The sequence below is a fragment of the Sebastes fasciatus genome, chromosome 21 (genome assembly GCF_043250625.1).
Source record: "Sebastes fasciatus isolate fSebFas1 chromosome 21, fSebFas1.pri, whole genome shotgun sequence".
Classification (NCBI taxonomy): Eukaryota; Metazoa; Chordata; class Actinopteri; order Perciformes; family Sebastidae; genus Sebastes; species Sebastes fasciatus.
Window position 1 is genome coordinate 23,744,153 of NC_133815.1, and position 18,882 is coordinate 23,763,034.

The 18,882-nt window shown below is 40.8% G+C and overlaps 1 protein-coding gene and 1 non-coding gene across 4 annotated transcripts in view; both read left to right on the top strand.

Moving 5' to 3' along the window:
- Positions 1–18,882, top strand: part of LOC141759297 (partitioning defective 3 homolog) — a 432,434-nt gene that overhangs the window by 14,984 nt on the left and 398,568 nt on the right. The gene's annotated exons all lie outside the window — the stretch shown is intronic.
- trnaw-cca (transfer RNA tryptophan (anticodon CCA)) lies at positions 14,353–14,424 on the top strand. The gene has a single exon. It is a non-coding gene; the product is annotated as a tRNA-Trp (tRNA).

The window sequence follows — 18,882 nt, forward strand, 5'->3', positions numbered from 1 at the left end:
GTCCTGTGGCTTTGTCTGTCAATGGCTTTTGATCCCACTAATGCACTCTGGGTCTTTCAACCCTCGAGCACGACGCGCACACATACACACAGTCTTTTCTTTCGCTGGATAAAGTAAATAAACATGGTTTTGTATAGTCAGGAGCTGCACTAAGCTTCTATCAAACATCGTTCAACCTACATTTTGATCTCATATTAGTAGATGAGCTTGAACCTAATCTGTGTGGCATCATCGTAATTTGGTATCAATATTAGTAGATAAGTATACTAAAGTAACCTCTAGTATACTAATGGTATGCTAAAATACTAACTATTATTGTCCTAGGATATACATCGTGACCTGATGCCTTTTTAATAAAGCCGTCAATGTGTTGAGACTTAAAAAAGTAAAGTAAAGGAAGTAAAATATCTCATTCCAAGATGTTTTTCAACCCCAATTTTAAACTGGGTCTGGCTCCAGGACTTTTTAACATTCATTATTCATTCATTATTCAGTACTCATTATCAGCATGAGCTTAATTTTTCATGCTGTTGATACAGCAGTTCCCTGGATGCAGTTTAACCTGATTAACTTACTGATACTCAAAAAGCCTTGTGCCAAAATGAGGTGCCTATAGTGTCTGTGTTGAAGCCCACATTTATTGATTTGCCATAATTGTCCTCATGAACCGTTCCCACTGGTCTGGAATCTATTATGTTGTCAGATTAAATCATTGTTATCTTGTCAAGCTGAGGGCACTATTTAATTTCCTTTGCTAAATAACTGAATAATCTCTCCTCTCTGTGATATATGATCTTTCTTAACTTTCCATTGTTTTGCATACGCTGCAAACACATCTGCCAACTAACCTGTTTTTCTGAAAAGCACCTGTCACATTGTCATCGATACAAAATGTATGTGCTTTTCCTCTTTGAAAAATATCTATGTGTCACTGAGATGACTGGCGGTTTGTATGAATCTGTTTGTCTGGGGTTTTCCCAAACATCTGCCCACAAAGATATCCTCTCAAAAATCCAGACAGAGCTGTGAAATGGAAATGGCATGCTGCAGGGCTACAGGAGAAAAAATAAATCCATGATGTTAGATGGGCTTAGACGTTGGCGGGACTGTGGGATATTGGAGTCATTTGGACAGATTTATTTTGAATCAAGCAGCGCAGTATGAACAGAGTGATAGGAAAAGTTTGCTACTTTGCTAAAGTGGATTCCTCTCTTTGTGAAGTTAATGAACGCAAGGGAATAGGTTTTTGGCAGGTTTTGTGCTCTGGAGCTTAAAGTATTTAAAATCAAAGTTAGGACTTACCTTGCTGGGAATTCACTCTTGTCTCTTTCTCAGGGCACTGATTCAAAAGTTTCTGTTGTGGAAATATACTAAAGTAGTCAGGAGTTCAGGGTGGCTTAATTAACGAATGATCTTTTAGATTGGTATTATTTGAGGCCTAAAATGGGCTGTTTCGGATGAGTTCCCATTCAGCAGTTCTATCAAGTGAATGAGATTCATATCAAATGTTCTCACTTTGGACCCTCAGCTGAAAATCATTGACACACATACAATTTGTGGCATATCTGCTAATTCTCTTATCTTGCACACATCTAGTTTTTGTTTGCTGATGCCATCTATCCTGTTTGTTATCACTGTAACACAGAGCATTGCTATTTAACCTTGGCTTCATTGTGCATGGCCTTTTGAGTAAGTGAGCTATTTCTTCATCTCTTCTACAAGGACGTTGTATGTGATTACAGCCCAAGGCTACCAAGTTTTTATGAGAAAAATTATCCAGAGATGACTCAGTCTTTTTTTTTTCGTGTTGACTGAGATGCCTTTGATAGAATTGACATGCACCCAGAGCAGCAATAGCATGATGAATGGTTTGTTGTTTGTGTGGTGGACACCTAAGGAGAGCCACATCAAACACTAAGAAATTACATCCCGTCACTGCTTTGCAGCAAGGATGGCACCCCTTTAATATCTGACTGCAATCTGCTTTGGTGCTCTGACAGATTGATGATAATAATAGTGATTTCAAGTTGTTTGATTGATGATGTTGTGGTCTATTGGTCTCATACTTGCCTATGTTTGGAAAAAGAAAGCGAGCAACAGTGCAAACATCTCAGGGCTTCTTCTACCCTTGGGCAAATTCAGACAAATTATCTTGACTTGTTTTTATCATAAAAACTATATTATTGCTGGTATTCCCCTCCTGCCTTTGTGCATTTAGTGTAAATAGGCTGGTATAAACAAAGGTGCTGGTGTTCTTGGTGCAGGAGATAGCACGTTGGTGTTTAAATAGATCAACTACGAGATTATCTCAAAGCGCTAAGCTGTGAGCTCACGGTTAGACTACACATTTTCATTTTCAACTTAGCATGACACTGTGTTTCTGCAAATGAGCCGTAAACTCAGCTCATCTGGCTTCGTTGGCCAACACGGAGATTTCACTGATGAATATGTAAAGTTACTGATTTATCTGCGCAGAGTAATTTCCTGCCCAGACATTTTTTTTTCTGGTCACAGAACATGTTGCGGTGTGATTAGTCGTTGCTTGGACCATGAAATGGGGTCATTCAGTACAGACTAAGGAAGTGCGGCTGAAAGACATGGGAACTATTTAAATGTGAAATCGTGGGTCGGTCACAGTGCGTTCGTGTGTTTGTCCTGACCTCTCTGTGTGGTCAGGATTCATTAGAATAGATTTCTTTCCAATAATTACTTTTTCAATTTAACTTTGAGCTCGTATTTCACACTGCGGGTACAACGTGTCCATTACCCTTGGACCACGTTGTCCCTGTGATAATGCGCTGCGGTCTGAGAGATCTCAACAGTTATTTCAGTACAAAAAACCTTGCTGCTTGTATGACTAAGGAGGTTTGTTTAGGACAGTGACTCATAGTCTTAGACTTCTATGTTTTTATAACAACAATGAGTAGTGAAAGTCAGCATGCTCAACATGTATGTACTAGAGACACGTCAGGCTGGCTTGGAGATGTCAGAAGGAATAATGGTTGGGTTTTGCTGTTGCTGAGGAAGAGTTAGAGTACATTGATAACAGATGGATTTCTGCTCCTCAACTGTTTTCTGAGGCTGTGAGGATGCTGACTTGCCACTGACAGGCCAACCACCTCACACCCTATGATTAGGGATCAGTAATGCCTGAGGGTAGGATACAGCCTGCAAATAGCATCTGCTTCCTGCAAACAGATCCTCACATCGCCAAAACATGGGCCTAAAAGATGGCTACCAGATATGGTTGCTGCTGATTTTGCAGCCTTTGGGTGTAGGAATGGAAATGCATCTACTGCTTACTAGATTCTACTTAGATTCTAATTCTGTGTACACCAGAGGGAATGTGTTTTATACTGGCAGGATACAGAAGAGGATTGTTTCTGAATGCTACAAATTTCTATCAGGACAATGTATTTGTTTTGTGTGCATCCTTGTTTTGTGTATTTGCTTCCTTTTATAAAAAGGAAAGTGGCCTAGGCCTACTGGGTATTGTAGTAACTCTTGAAAACAGTCAGAACTTTACTGTAAGGATAAAAGGGCTTGACCAGTATTGAAGCTTTTCACTTAAAAGTAACATTCAGAATTGGCCTAAGATATACATTAAAAACAGTGGAGCACCCCTTTAAGGTATACATACAGTCGGCATTCATAGCAACGCCCAGAAAATGACACATCCGGTTTACGCTGTGGGGGAAAACAAAGCATTCGCCACCATGCCCAAAAGCTGCTGTGTATAGCTTTCTGCACGTTAAATAAACGTAAAAATCTGGACCTCAAGTTTTATATTTTACCCAACAGAGAGACAGAATCTGAATCTGCATACATCAAATCATAGACTAATGGCATTGAATAACATTAGCGCTGCTACTGTCTTGAAACTGCATGGAGTTCACTCAAATATTGAAATAAGTCTATTACATCATAACATTATATAGGCTGTAGGGTATTGATATTACAAAGGTTAGTTTAATTCATCATATATGGAGTAAATGTAATAGTGTCACTTACCAGGCGGTTCAACCAGATAGCAGAAAATATCTGGGAATGACACGTCAGGCCATTTAGTTGGATCATTTGTCCAGTCTTTTATAAGGTATGGACAATAATCTACTCTGATTCTGTCTATATTTTGTATGTAACATCCTTTGTGGAGTGAGGACAAGGACTCTATATAAGACATGGCACTTTTGTACGTAAATTTATTATTTAAAAAAACGCACTTTCCTAGCATATCCAGACGGGGAAAATAATTGTTTTTCCACAGGGCGACTCCGCCCTAAACTACGCCCCCAACTATGACACAACAACGACTGTTTACTGGAGGTTTCACTGGGTTTTGCCTTTACTTCCCTCCAATTGAAGAAAGTGACTACTACTACTACTGTCAGCCCCGTCGATTTTCTTTGCATAAGGCTGACTGGCAGTTGGTTTTTATCTTAGATCACCTTACACCACAGAGTCCGCTGACTGGTGAACCTCTGACAGAACACCTCTGAGTTGTTTGTGTGTACTAATGAATTAGACTACTTTTACAAAACAAGGCTATGTAAACAGCCTCCCTCTGTACCTGTCAGACAAGGCAACTTCCTTACAAGTGAATGTTTGTTTTGTGTTAATGGCGTCCTGGAGAGAGTGCGTGGGTGTGTGCGTACCGACGTTTTCCGCGTATGTGCTGTCAGGTTTAGGTGAATGATCTGGTTGAGCCGGTTTCGTGCTGTCAGCGCCTGTCAACCAAACAGATTTCTCATCAGCCCTCCTCTTTGCAAATGACAGAGCGCCCCAAGGCACTTAAACTTTCATCACCTCTTTTCAGTCCGTTGCCTGCAGTATTCCCAAGAAAAACTCCCAACCTGTCCCGTCAGTTCTCACTTGATCCAGGGCCAAATTTGAGGTTTTCCTTAGACATTCATTATTTGATCCGAGCAAATCTGATTTCTTATATGCTCAATTTTTGTAGTCAAGGAGCATATAACCTCTCGCCACATATTGACCTTCATGACATTCAGATTGGCTAACAATCCCCTTTGGAGTAGGCTCTAGCAATCCCACATCAATCCTGTGCAATCATCAGCATAATTTCAGAAACCAGTCTTCAAGTTTAAAGTAATGTGCTGTCTTGTCTTGAACTTGACGTGATTTGAACACAGATCTTCTGATCTGGAATCAGACACTACCATTGCAGAGAGGGTCTTGCTTTGTCCTAATCTGTCAACTAAAAGCTGTGGATTAAAATAGCTATTGTTTTGTCCTTTGGAAACAAAACAGATTCTCCAAATGGGAGGTGTTTGGTTTCTGTATTGGCCAGGAATCAGATGAAAAATACACTTCTTTGGTTTGTGTCTGGCAGTACATTCTAGCTCAGAGGTAAACACACATCAGCACACTTGAACTCCCTCTGATTTAAAGTGTCTGGATCAACCTAGCTCTGTTTATAGTGGGTCTGCACCTTTTCATTTTCACAAACAGACTGCATGGGACTCTGCCACAATTTCCACCCCGCCTCCACCTCTGCACTCCTACGGTGGGTTCACATAGGGAACGGAAGCGCCACGCTATGTTAATCGTCGCTCAAGCTGAAGCCTGGCTGTTCACATCATAAGCGCATTTCTCCACACCGGTCAACAAGCAATTCTGCACCACTGCTGTTTACTATAGAGCTTACTATCTCTCTCTCTCTCTTTCTCTCTCTCTCTGTCTGTCTGCTGTGTGTGTAGTGTGTCTGCTCATCTCTTTCTCTCTGTTTAGACACAACTGACAAATATGTGGAATAAGTTCGTAATTTAAAACCCCTGATCACAAACTTTAAACTTAAACTTTAACAGCAGCTACACTAGGCTATTTCTAATGAATGTAATGGACGGATTTTGAAATGTGATTGGGGGGAGGGACTGGGAGGGAATCAGAGGAATTAAAACTCTGGGAGAACAGCAGGTTAGAGGGGAGGAAAGTCAAAGAGGGATGTTGTGGGATGCACATTTTATCATTTATCAGATCATTTACATCCCATATAATATATAATTTACATCGTTTATAGTAGATTGTCAGTGTGTTTTCTTGCCAGATTCGCTCGCGGCACGCGGAGAAAATAGACCAGACGCCGAAACTATCATTGAAGATGGCGAGCCGGCCGCGGAGCTTTGTGCGCGTGCTGTGTGAACAGCGGAATCGAATTACATGGGCGTCGAAAGGACGCGGGTAGCGCTTCTCCGAAAATCACGGTGCTTTGCTGCGCTTCCGTTCCTGATGTGAACTCGGGGTTACTCCTACCACCACCACCACCCGGAGATGCACATAGACCCTTAAGTGAAGGTGAAACACGGCCATTTTCACTCTCCAGTGGCTCTCCTCTCACACCAAGCCTTCAACTCTGGTGGTCCTAAAGAGAGATTGATGGGCTCTCCTCCATCACTCACTGACTTTAATGAGAACAGTCTCAGCAAAAGTACTGGGCGTAGGCGGAGGAGGGGCGATGGAGCAGCATTAGGGGTCGTAGGCAGTCAAACAGATACAATGCCTCTTATGTCACCTTGCATCTGAACCACAGCAACGTTGGCACACTGGTTGGCTGGTGGTGGGCCCCTCAGTGGCACGCCTTTTGCTTTTGTTTGTGTCGGGTCATGGCACATCATAGAGAGACGGAGACATAAGCAAAACAAGCAGGATATATGGAATAGAGTGCAGTAACAACACTGCTGTCACCATGGAGAATGGTGCTTTAAAAGTAAAACTCAGTGTCCATGTTCATCACACTTGTAGCTCTGAGCTGGTTTGAATCCACCCTGCAGGTTGTTTCCGGCTCAGCGGCGCCCTGTCTTCATGCACAGCCAAAGCGAATGAGATGTATTGGGGTTGCTTTACGTTGCACTCTTGTTTCAAGCATCAGCAGGTTCTGAAATTACCTAGAATGGATGTGTGTGTGCACATGCATGTGTGTGAAAATTTCTACTCTCCCTGGCATAATTGTGTCCCTAATTCACTCGTCGATAAACACTGAGCTCATTAGATTTAACCTTGCAGCACAGCCTCCGGTGCTTTCTCTCAACATCTTTTTTATTCCGTCTCAACCTCCTTCCCTTCTCTTCTCCTCCCTTTGTTGTCTTTCCCCTTTCTTTTCTTCTATCCATCTTTTACACCCTCCCTCTCGTTTCCTGTATTTTCTTTTCTTTCCTGCTTCTATCTCTTCTTTTTTCTTCTTCTCTATCTCTCTAGCTAAAGTCTTTTTTCTTACAGCTCACAGTCAAAAAGCCCATCTATCGAGAGGTGATTGCGTACACAATCGTGCACAATGCTTTCATTACATTATATTCACACCCACCAATTGACAATCATTACCTGATTATACATTTTAAAATTTAAAGTTGAGAGCACATCAGAGACATTTTGAAAGATATTTGGAAATAAAAGCCAAGAGCATGTTGATGGATCATGTTGAGACGTGAGAATAAAGTGGTGCAACACATTCCGAGGTTTTAACGGTTACATGTTTAGTCCATTAGCAGACAGGAGAAAGTGGAGAGAAGTGGTATAAGACTAGAAGGAGCGGTGGCATAACAGTCACAGCCTGGAGACATGACATACTCAATATTGTCCACTGTTTCCCTTCTTTAAACGTAATATTTACCAGCTGGTGCTCCTGTGGAGAAATGATGAAACCCACATGAGCACAGTATTTCTGTGCTTCACCAAAGTGAACATTTCACATGCAAACCCCCTTTTTAGTGCACAGCTTGAATGGCAATGCTTCTCTCTTCACTTCATTAGTTGTGGGTGGGTACCCTGAAAGTTAAATATAATGTTATTATGTTTGGAAGACTCAGATGCCATTAGAAGGGCGACATGGGGAAATCGGAAAATTACAAGGAAACACAAGGAAGACACGGTCTGTTTTCGTGGTTTGGGAGTTCCTTCTTTTTGACATTTTTGACACAGTTTTGGGGGAATTTTTTTTTTATCAATAGTGACTAGAATTATTATAAGGTTTTCCAAAACCTTGGATGTTAAACAGTCTCTGTGACAGTGATTTATGGGTTTATATTACGCAGGTCTAAAGAGGAGACTCGTCCCCCTGATGTTGACAGCAAAAGCGTGTTGCTGTTCTTGCATGCAGGAGACAAATAATACCTCCAGTTTTCTTTCTGTACAGAGGGAATGGGGAATCCCTCAATCTGAATCATCTCAGACTCCATGATCTGAATCATGCTGTATTCCAGCATTTAGTAACAATTACACGATTAGTCCAGAATCGTGACATTAACGCAGGAAGTCTATTTCAGTGACACTGTGGAAACAACTCACGTCTGCACGCTCGCACTAGCAGGCTGCTGAGAAAAACGCGTGTGAGCCAGGCGTCTCAGACAGCCCTTTGGCTTTGAATGCTGTTCATGCTGCCAAGCTTCGAGACAGTGAACAGAAAAGCAGCCGAGTTGCTAAGTGGCCATGTGTGTTTCCTCCTAACGCTGCTCTTAGAGTTGACACACCATGATACAGAAGCAGATTGCTTTCATTTGGAATAAAAAAATACTGCCAGTTTTTTTTAGATTAATGACAGTTTTTCATGATTTCGAAAAAAAATGTGTCACAACTCTGAGATGATTATCCCATAATCTTCTTAATGATCACAATAAATCTTAGCAGACTTGATGATGTGTGCATGTCTAGTTGCATTTCTTCTCAAACTAAGGCTGAAGTAAAACTGTATTTAATTCAGTAGCTGTGTTATGTTGGCCCTCATCTCCACCCAGATTTATTGACATTCATTTTGTCAGAATATAATACATACATAATTACATCAGAATTATGAGATATGCTGGGATAGCATGAATCCGATCTGTCCAACCACCTGTGAATCATCCGTTGAATGTTAATCTGCATATTACATGAGCTGTGAACATGAAGCATTTCTATAGAACCCTCTAGCTGTTTCTGCTGAGAGGTTAACAGTGGTAGACTGCATGCTGGGCATTGTCAAGGTGCAAACATGTAAAGTAAGGCGGAGAAGTAGTCAAGGAGCGCATGTGCTCAGCAAACCTTTGTCATTATCATACCACTGTAGTCAGCACTATAGGAGAATAGTGAATAGTTTTGCCATTGCTTTGTGATTTGCTTTTCATAATAAATGCTCAAGCAAAATAAATACACAATCATGCACTTCAAGGTAGAATACTGGCACATGAGGCATCACATTAACCCTGGACAAAAAATCCCAGGGAGAGACATGATTCTAACCATGCCGCTATGTGGTGAAAATTCCTGGTGAAATTCCTTGATCTTAAACTAATTCATCTGGATAACGTCATGCTATTATACATGACGCATCATTTGGCTGTCTCTCACATTTTAGAACAAACAAGAAACAAATCCCATTGGCAGCTGGCTGCTTGTTAATGGAGGTGCTGATAGATGAGCATTTCATCAGCGCAGCAATTACAGAACTAAATGACAAAATAATAGAGACATCTCTGAAAGACAAGAAGAGGCCATGTTGTGACGGAATGGGATGAGCAGTTTCATTCAGGTGAGGCTGTTTCCAACACAGAAGACAAGAGGCTTAGTCCTGTTAAACCCCGGTGTGCAGCTTTGATCTTTTGAAGGATTTGCTCCGTTGCACTCACCTTGACATGATTTGAACATACAGCCTTTTTCATCTGGAGTCAGATATGCTACCGATGCATCGCACAATCTTTTTGACGCGTGACCGCATTCTTTTTTTCTGAAATTGTTACCCTCTGTCAGTTTGACCTGATTGTACATAACAGCAGATAGTTTGTGTCATTATCTCCTCCAGTGAAGTTTTCAACACGATCTCATCCCAACTCTTCACATACTGACTCTTTGTCAGACCCCTCAGCGTCACTTTTTCCGCGTACTAAACACGTGCTTAACGACCCCTCGGCGTCACTTTTCAGTCACAACAACAAGCTACAAAACCGCTTACTTAGGTTTATGAAAAGACTATATGGTTGGGCTTAAAATTACAACGTTTTTACAGTGCAAATGTGACTTGACGTTGTGAACATGGGGACACAACATGGGAAACGATCAGCTGATTTTAAAGTGAAAGTGAAATGTAACGCACAGGACACAAACCGCAGTCTCCTGGATGAAAGCCTTGTGTTTGTTGGACCCATCTACCTCCTCTCCCACCTGCCCTGTGTGTCTCTTTCTCTCTCTATTAGGGATGTCACGAGAACCAATACTTCGGTACCAAGTCGATGCCAACATTTTAAAAAAGTGACGGTACTCTTTTTCTACAGTACCGACGGTACCATACGATGCCTGTAATGGTCATTGCTAGGGATGTGACAGTGAGGAAAGTTTTCCCACCGGTTAATAAACTTGTGACAACACCGGTGTTACCGATTACACCGGACATTTTACAAGAAAAGATGACGGTCTATATGTGCAGAGCGCTGACTCTGATCTTTACCGTCGGGTGGCGGTGTGTCTGATCTCTCCGGTAAAGCTTTTGCTGCGGGGCTCCACTGCGGGGCTCTACCTGGCGCCGCTGCTCCGTCCACACCGGCTGTGACGGCTCCATCCGCCTCACGGCGATTACCTCATTAACGTTATGGTTCCCTTATAGCATTGGGATTAAACGTGAAATATTGCCAAATAGGTGCGTTTGCTTTTCGCTTCAACAATAAATCCTCTGCCTTCTGCTCCGACTCCTGCTCCTACTACTCTGAGCTAACAGGCCAGATGTATTCACGGTCAGTATGTAGTGTCCGTCGTCTGACTATCGATTGATAACATGCCGCTGATACACGAAAAATTAACAAAATGGGTAAATTCTTATTCATTACTTAAAGGCTACATGCCTCTGTTTTTTGTAATGGTCAAATGTTTTTAATAAAAGAGTGCGTGTTGAATTACAGGGGATTTATTGTTGTTGTTGTTGTTTTTTACCATGGTATCGAATTGGTATCGAGAATCGTGGAAATTCGCTGGTATTGGTATCGACTACTAGATTTCTGGTATCAAGACATCCCTACTCTCTATAATACGTCACCTCACTTTCCCTGTGTGTTTACTGTTGCTGCGTATGGGTTTACATTGTAGTTAATGGGAAGTCCGGTGGGTCTCTTACCGCCGCTCAAGGGTGCCTTGTGCGGTGGTATCGAACGCCGGCGGCCGTGACAAAGCGTTGGTATTTGATGCCCTGGGAATGAGAACAAGCTGAAGTTTCAGGTCGACATCCATCTGACTGTGTGTTTGTTTGCTTGTGAGGCATGAATTTGGCTGAAATCTCAATCTTCATCCTGAATTGGGATTTTCACCTTCCTAGATGTTTTAGCTGTAAGTGTTCATGTGCTGGAGGGCAGCTCTGAAGTGCTTTACTTTCTAATTGTATTTACATGATGTGTGTAATAAAATCAAACCCAGAAGTCAAACGATAAACAAATATTAAGTGTTTATAAAAGGCCGCTTTGCATAGTTTAGAGGAGTTTACCATAGTTTTTTGCTCCGCAGAGTGTATTCTTCAGCAAAGTTTTGGCAATCTTCCCCCTATTACACTCAGTGCATGTTTGGTTTAGTGCACTTATGTGCAAGATGGTGAAACCATTTTTGTTGTTAAACTCTTCAAGGGTATCTGTCGTTTAAACATAATACAACTTGCAGATGTAAAATCAGATATGACCCCATTGTGTTGTAAGGTGATGCACTGCACTTACTCTCTTTTCCTTTCTTTCTATCTACTCTGTCCATCTAAATGATCAAACATAATATTACAAGAAATTACTTTCTCACTTTTAAAGAAGATACTCCAATTCTGTCTATGAGTCATGTGCTTGCTTTCCTCCATTGACTAGACAGGTTTGGCTGTTTTAAATGTCTGCGTAAGAGGTCATGATTGTCCTGGTAATTACAGTTCTCTATGTGGAGCGCCAGGCTTAGCTGATGTAGAAAAGCTTCTCATATTACATAATGTGGTCTGCTCAGAGGAAAACAAGGCAACTGAAGTGGGCCACTGCTGTACAATATATATATATATATATATATATATATACAGCATATATATATATACCGATCAGCCATAACATTAAGACCACTGACAGGTGAAGTGAATAACATGGATTATCTCGTTACAATGGCACCTGGTAGTGGTAGTGGGGGGGGGATATATTATACAGCAGGTGAACATTTTGAACTTTGAACTTTGTGTTGGAAGCAGAAAAAAATGGGCAAGCGTAAGGGTGTGAGCGACTTTGACAAGGGCCAAATTGCCCTTGCTAGACGACTGGGTCAGAGCATCTCCAGAACTGAAGCTCTTGTGGGATGTTCCCGGTCTGCAGTGGTCAGGACCTACCAAAAGTGGTCCAAGGAAGGAGAACCGCTGAACTGGCAACAGGGTCTGACCCGAGGCTCATTGATGAACAGGGGTGCTAAGGCTGCCCCGTGTTGTCAGATCCAATAGAAGAGCTACTGGAGCTCAAACTGCTGAAAAAGTTGATGCTGTTTCCGATAGAAAGGTGTCGGAATACACAGTGCATCACAGTTTGTTACGTATGGGGCTGAGTAGCCGCAGACCGGTCAGGATGCCCATGCTGACCTAATGTTATGGCTGATCGGTGTATATATATATACATCGATATATGTATATATATATATACACCGATCAGCCATAACATTAGGATATATATATAAATATTTATATATATATATATCTATATATATAGATATATATATATATATATCTATATATATATATATACAGTATATTCAATATATGAAATATGAAATGGCTATGTAACACAGTCAATCACAATCAATCATCATCAAGAATTAAATGAAAAATAATACATATTTTACTTATGCAATATATAATTCTACAGTTGTGCAGCTGTGATCAGAGCCCATACTGTGGGCAGGGTAGGAGTGGCGTTCCTTATGATGAGATCAGTGTGGTAAAAGCATGCATGCCTTCAGGATGTGTTGTAGGTTTACAGTATGTTCAGGCAAATTGCAGCAGCATTTGTTAAATGGAGCTCTTCAAGATTACTGTTGCTGCTTCTTTTTTCATCAGTCCTTCCTTGCAATACTGTATCGTCCTTTGCAAAAAAGAGAGCCTTTCTAAGGGCGTTGCATGTTTCTTCTTCCAGCAGTCATAAAAAACAGTACACACACACACACACACACACACACACACACACACACAACAGATCCAGATCCTCCAGAGACTTATTACTGTAAATAGAGCTGTTACATCCGTTATATTGAAATATGATATTCCTCACACGCTCAGTGCTTCTACTTCCACTTTACTTTGTCAGTTCTTGTCCAAGCAATCACTTAATATCACCAGCAAATGGATAGAGAATATAGAGCACTGTTTGAGGATTGGCAAGACTCAGTGTACACAAAAACACAGGGTCCAACTCTAAATATACACACACACATCTGGCATGTCTTTCTTTCTCTTTATAGCTGTCTTTCTCCATTGTTTACATCGCGTGTATTTTCGAGACCATCATTTTACTGTAGTTCCCTGTGGCTCAGAGTTTCAGACGTCAGTGTTTGTGGATTTTGGATGTTTGCCCCGGTGATCTTTTGGAAAGTGGCTTTCATCAGCACTCTCTCCCTGCCTATTCCCTTTGTCTCTGTGTGTGTGTTTTTTCCTGACAAAGATTCAGAAGTTCAGGAGTTCCCATCACATTGGAAACCAAAGCAGTTTGTTTCCATTACCTGACTCAAAAGTTTACATTTCCAAAAGACCATTTATCATGTAATCCATTTAATTTAGAACAAGTAGTATATATCTCTAGGGCTGAAATGTTTCCTCCAGTTACTTGAGTAATTCAATTACAAAAAATCATCATTGTTTAGTCTTGTTGTTTGTGTTTACTAATATTTTTTGGACTTCTCAGACCATAGGAATAAAATGTATGAATTTTGAAAATGGGCATAGTTCCCCTGTAAGAGACCCGTCTTATTTTCTCTTTTGTATATTTGCTATTGCTCCTTAATTTAGTATTTTTTATTTAATTACTTGATTAATTAATGGAATAATTGGTTGAATACTTGATTACTAGGATGATCGATACCTGCAGCCCTAATTATCTCTATGTCCAATGCTACGTGATCTCAGTTGATGGTGTTATTCAGATGATCAAACATTCAACACATTGACATCAGTCGTTGCATTCTTATTTCATTTTTTATATATAGCATGTTTATACATATGTGTTTGTATAAATATTTTAACTTAATAGTTTCTATCTATACTAAATACTATACTTTGTCTGTCACAAAGAAGGTGATGGTAATAACAGGCTGTACAGTGTCCCAATGTCATTGGAATGACTAGAGAGCAGTTTGGAAATGAAAGTTGTGCCCAGCTGTAGGTATCCAGACCTTGTGGCGCAACGGTAGCGCGTCTGACTCCAGATCAGAAGGTTGCGTGTTCAAATCACGTCAGGGTCAAACATTATAACGGCCGCAAGTATTCACATTCAGGAAATGTATACACAAGCCTACTTGAAAAAAAGAAAATATTTAGGTGTTACCCCGGTGAACGAGATAAAACTGGCAGCATGAATGAGTGAGTGATTTTGTTGATCTAGACTGGCTGCTCTGGTTTGTGTGTTTCCATGGTGGAGCTGTAAACTATCTTTTCTACCTTGCCTGATGTGTGTGGCTGAGCTGCAAAACTTGAAACTGAGTTGACCTGACAAATGAATGACATCATACTGCGTTCAGACAACCAGAATAACCAGAATCATAATGTGAGAATGGATAAACAATATAAACAAAGCGGTAAATACACATTCTATATACATTGTGAGAAGTGGGGTAGTGGGTGGACTCTGGATTGGTTGTGATGGGCCACTTTTGATCAAATTTCCAACAACTTCTTTTTACGGAAACCCGGCTTACTGCTGGCAGTTATCAGAGCTCAGGCTCTGTTCAAACTCTGCACTGTTTAGTCTGCAAATACATATCCTAGGCCGTGTTGCATCGTGTCTGGTGTCACGCCATGTGGGACACTGAAAGTGGACACATGAGCCTCTTTGGTTGTTAAAAGAAGACAGGTTTACTTTGCTTCCAATGTAAGGTGCACCAGCTGTGTGTGAAAGTGGCATTAGAGTATATACAGCATACAACATTAGAAAACTTTTTATTGGGCACATGAGCTAATTTTGTGCTCCGCAGTTGCAGTCCAGATGTGGCGAGCATGGTGCACTGTCTCAACATGTAAGACCAAAGAGTTTCCACTCCCTCCTCTTGCTTGGCCTTTACACTCCTGGGATCTCAATGTCTGCTCTACATATGTTGTTCTTGAGCCTACTGGGATTTGCACACACTCAATGAACTGATCCTCCCTCCTTCCTCCGGTGTGAAGTGTGAGGTGTGTGCTCTCGTGTGAAGTGTGTAAGAGGGTTTCATGGTCACGGTCTGTTGCTTCTTCACAAAACCATGACCAGCACACTCCTCAGTACACGTCAGGGTTTCAGGACTGGACGTGCTCTGTGAAGTCACATTACACAGTCGCCAACCTGAATCACAAATATAACCACTTTATAGATATTTGGTATTTAGATATTAAAATTGACAATGTAGACTTGTGAATACCTGAGAACACCATGGCATAGATCCATTTCTACATTAAACAGTTGCTCTGTCTCAATTCATATACCTCTGTACTTTCACTTACTATACTGAATGCAAATGTATGGCAAAATGCAGTGCACTTCAAGTACCCGGACGTTGTACTCAAAACGGTTGAAACGTTGAGTGTGGAACACTGGACACTTCTCACCCTCAACGGTCGCCATCTTTTGCTAGGTAGCGGAAGGGGAGAGGCCACCGACCTATTTCAAACTTGTGAAAATGGCGGGCGAGAAAGCTGCAGTGTTTGCGATTTAACAAAAACATCGAACTATACAAATTTTAGCTATACATCTTTTTTTTCCACAAAGTATCACTATACTGTAGTCGGATAGAACCCGTTATTGGGTTAATTTATCAGTCTGAATTGAATTACTGCCGATATGGCGTGATATACCACCAGCTGATCTTACCCGGGAAAATTCATGAACTACGCAAAGTCCATAGTGTGCACAGCGTACTACATGGAAGTCAGTGTACTAACGGAAGTATTCAAATTGAGACACAGCTTGCTTTTCCCTGGCAAAATACAGATCAGTCAGATGAACGTCCTTCCTCTCATATTTTACTTTCCAAAACTTGACACTGGACACGCCATCCTGCGCTTTCACTATCCACAGATATGATGACAGATTAACCTGCTTCATTTCCTGACTGACTGAAGTTTACTCTTGTTTTCCATAGCTGCTGTATGTAGATTGGAGTTGCAGTTTTACAATTTGAACGTTGCCATTATGTTTCTATTTTTACAGTACACAATGATGTTTGTTCCACAGTTAGATCCCAGGCACCTCCTCCTCCTCCTCCTCCTCCTCCTGCACACACACACAAACACAAATCCTAGAAAACAGTCTTTTTGACCTCCCTCTGTGTTCCACATCTGCAGTCAGTGAAAAGAGCCGTGTGTCTCGTGACATCTCCGCTGCGGGTTGTCTGTTCTTGGTGATTCACCCTGTGCTCTGTGTTTCTCTTGGCTCGTTCGGAGGTCCCATCTGGCAAGCATAACGTCTGTGCTTATGAAATAATAAACAAAAGTGTGCCGAAATTGTGCTGAGGGCTGCTTCTATAAGTAGACAAGGAGTCTACAGTCACAGTCACAGTGCCCGACTAGTTTTACTGAACTTGCAGGGACTACACTGACTTTCAGTGCCATTTGCATCGTCCTGTAGCCAATGTTAGACATTGTTAGAGTTCAAACTGTCAAGCTTAGTTGTCTTTGAAAATGACAGGGATTGATTCTGTTGCCCAGTCATTGTGGATGTTGGTGTGGCTCTTTTGCATATGAAATGCTCTGAGTAACAATAACTTTAAAGTGGCAACCAAATGAGAACATCCATTCATTGTTGTCTTCTTCCTGACTTGATATAATTGTCTGTACACCTTGCACATTGGCACTGGCATGTTTGCAGTTGTCATTGTTTCTCCTAAATTAAGACTAAACCTTTAAAGTATGTAAAGAAAATGACACACTGGCAATGAATGATGGGTAATTGATAACTTTCTTTAAATTCTGTCACAGGTACTTTATGTTATCCATCATGCAATAATAATACGCAGATATTTCAAATCTGCAACAAATCTGACTGTTCCTCTTCCCTGTCCAAGGCTGAGCAGATGGCCTGGATGGGACGTCTCCCTCAGGGGCCTGAGACTAAATGGCCTTTTAGTAACATGACACCCTCAACCGTTGGTTGATTTCTGATAAGCATTTGAAAGTGACAAATAGTCTTTATCAACCCACTTAAGAAAATTGTCCTTTTGTTCCTTTCCGTCCACAGGGAGGTCAGAGGTCATTGGCATTCTGTGTTTTGCTAAGGACACTTCAGTGGGGCAACTGAAACAGAATAATGGTGCTTCTTACAGCCCCTTGTTGCCTTGTAGTGCTTACCTGCTCATCAAAGTACATTAGCTTCTAGGCATTAGTAAGCCCTATCATTACAAAGTAACTATTTGTATAGCCAGGGATATATTATGTTTTATTTAATTTTTAGCAAATACATTCATGCTTATTATTGCATACAACTATACACTATTTTCTCTTCAGTGCACCCCAGTTGCTAAATCATGCATGTTACTTTGCATGTCCCATATTCCCGGTAGTCTTTGATGCTCAAGACAGTAAATATATGTGTAAGGTGTGTGTGCATGTGTGTGTAAAGCCCTCCCACTGTTGCTAATGACCACTTGTCTCAAATGGGATGAAACTGGCTAGCTGCCCAAACAAGCTACTATCCTGGCACTCCAGACAGATTGGTAATAAACATGCTAATAAAACTGTAACTTTGGGATGCGAGCCAACATGCTAGCTGCTAGCTAAGATTAATCACAGACTGTGAGCTGTCTACACTTTATAGTCCAGTCCTCATTTATATATATATATATTTTCACTGACTGAATCAAAGGGTTAATTGTTATGTAAATTATGCATAACTACGATAACATTTTGGCTTACATTTTGGCCATTTATTAAGTAATGCATGTAAATAGCTTTTGCACAACCATAAGTTCCCTAAGAATGTTATTTTAGGACCATAAGGAAGATATCAGGTCTAAAAAAACCTGCTTTAAAAAAATCCCGTATTGAAGTTTTACTTTTACTTTATACTTTACTTTATACTTTATTGTCAGACAGGTCTGAAATTTGTTTTGCATAACAGCAGCTCCGTTTGCAACATCACAGAAAGGACAAAGACAATAAACAAGGATACAAACATTTAAACATTACAATCACAGAAGACAATATTCAGGGCCCTTTAACGCACATTTGATCTGGGATTAGGCTCCATATTTAGTTTAAGGATTGACTGATGCAAAAAAGAGTGCTTCAGTCTAACCTTATTAAATCGTGGAACCCTGTATCTCCGATTCGATGGTAACAGTTGATATTCACTGTTCAAAACATGATTGGGGTTAGAGACGATGTTGTTAGCCAGCCTTACGATGTTATTATGATAGGCTGATTCATAGAGTTTCTCAAGGGGTTGACCTACTATCTTTGAGCAGATTTTCATTTGTTGGAGCAGTTTTGACTTTAAAGTAGTTGACAAATTATTGTACCATGTAGTATAACAATACTGCAGGACACTCATAATCACAGAAGTAAAAAACAATAGAAGAATTTGTTTACTTGCCCCAAAAGACCTGAGGCGGCGGAGAAAGTAAATTCTTTGTTTTGTCTTTTTACAGACAAATTCAATGTGGTCTTTCCAAGATAACAGATGATCAATCATTACTCCCAAATATTTATATGAAAATACCTGCAGGATTTTTTCG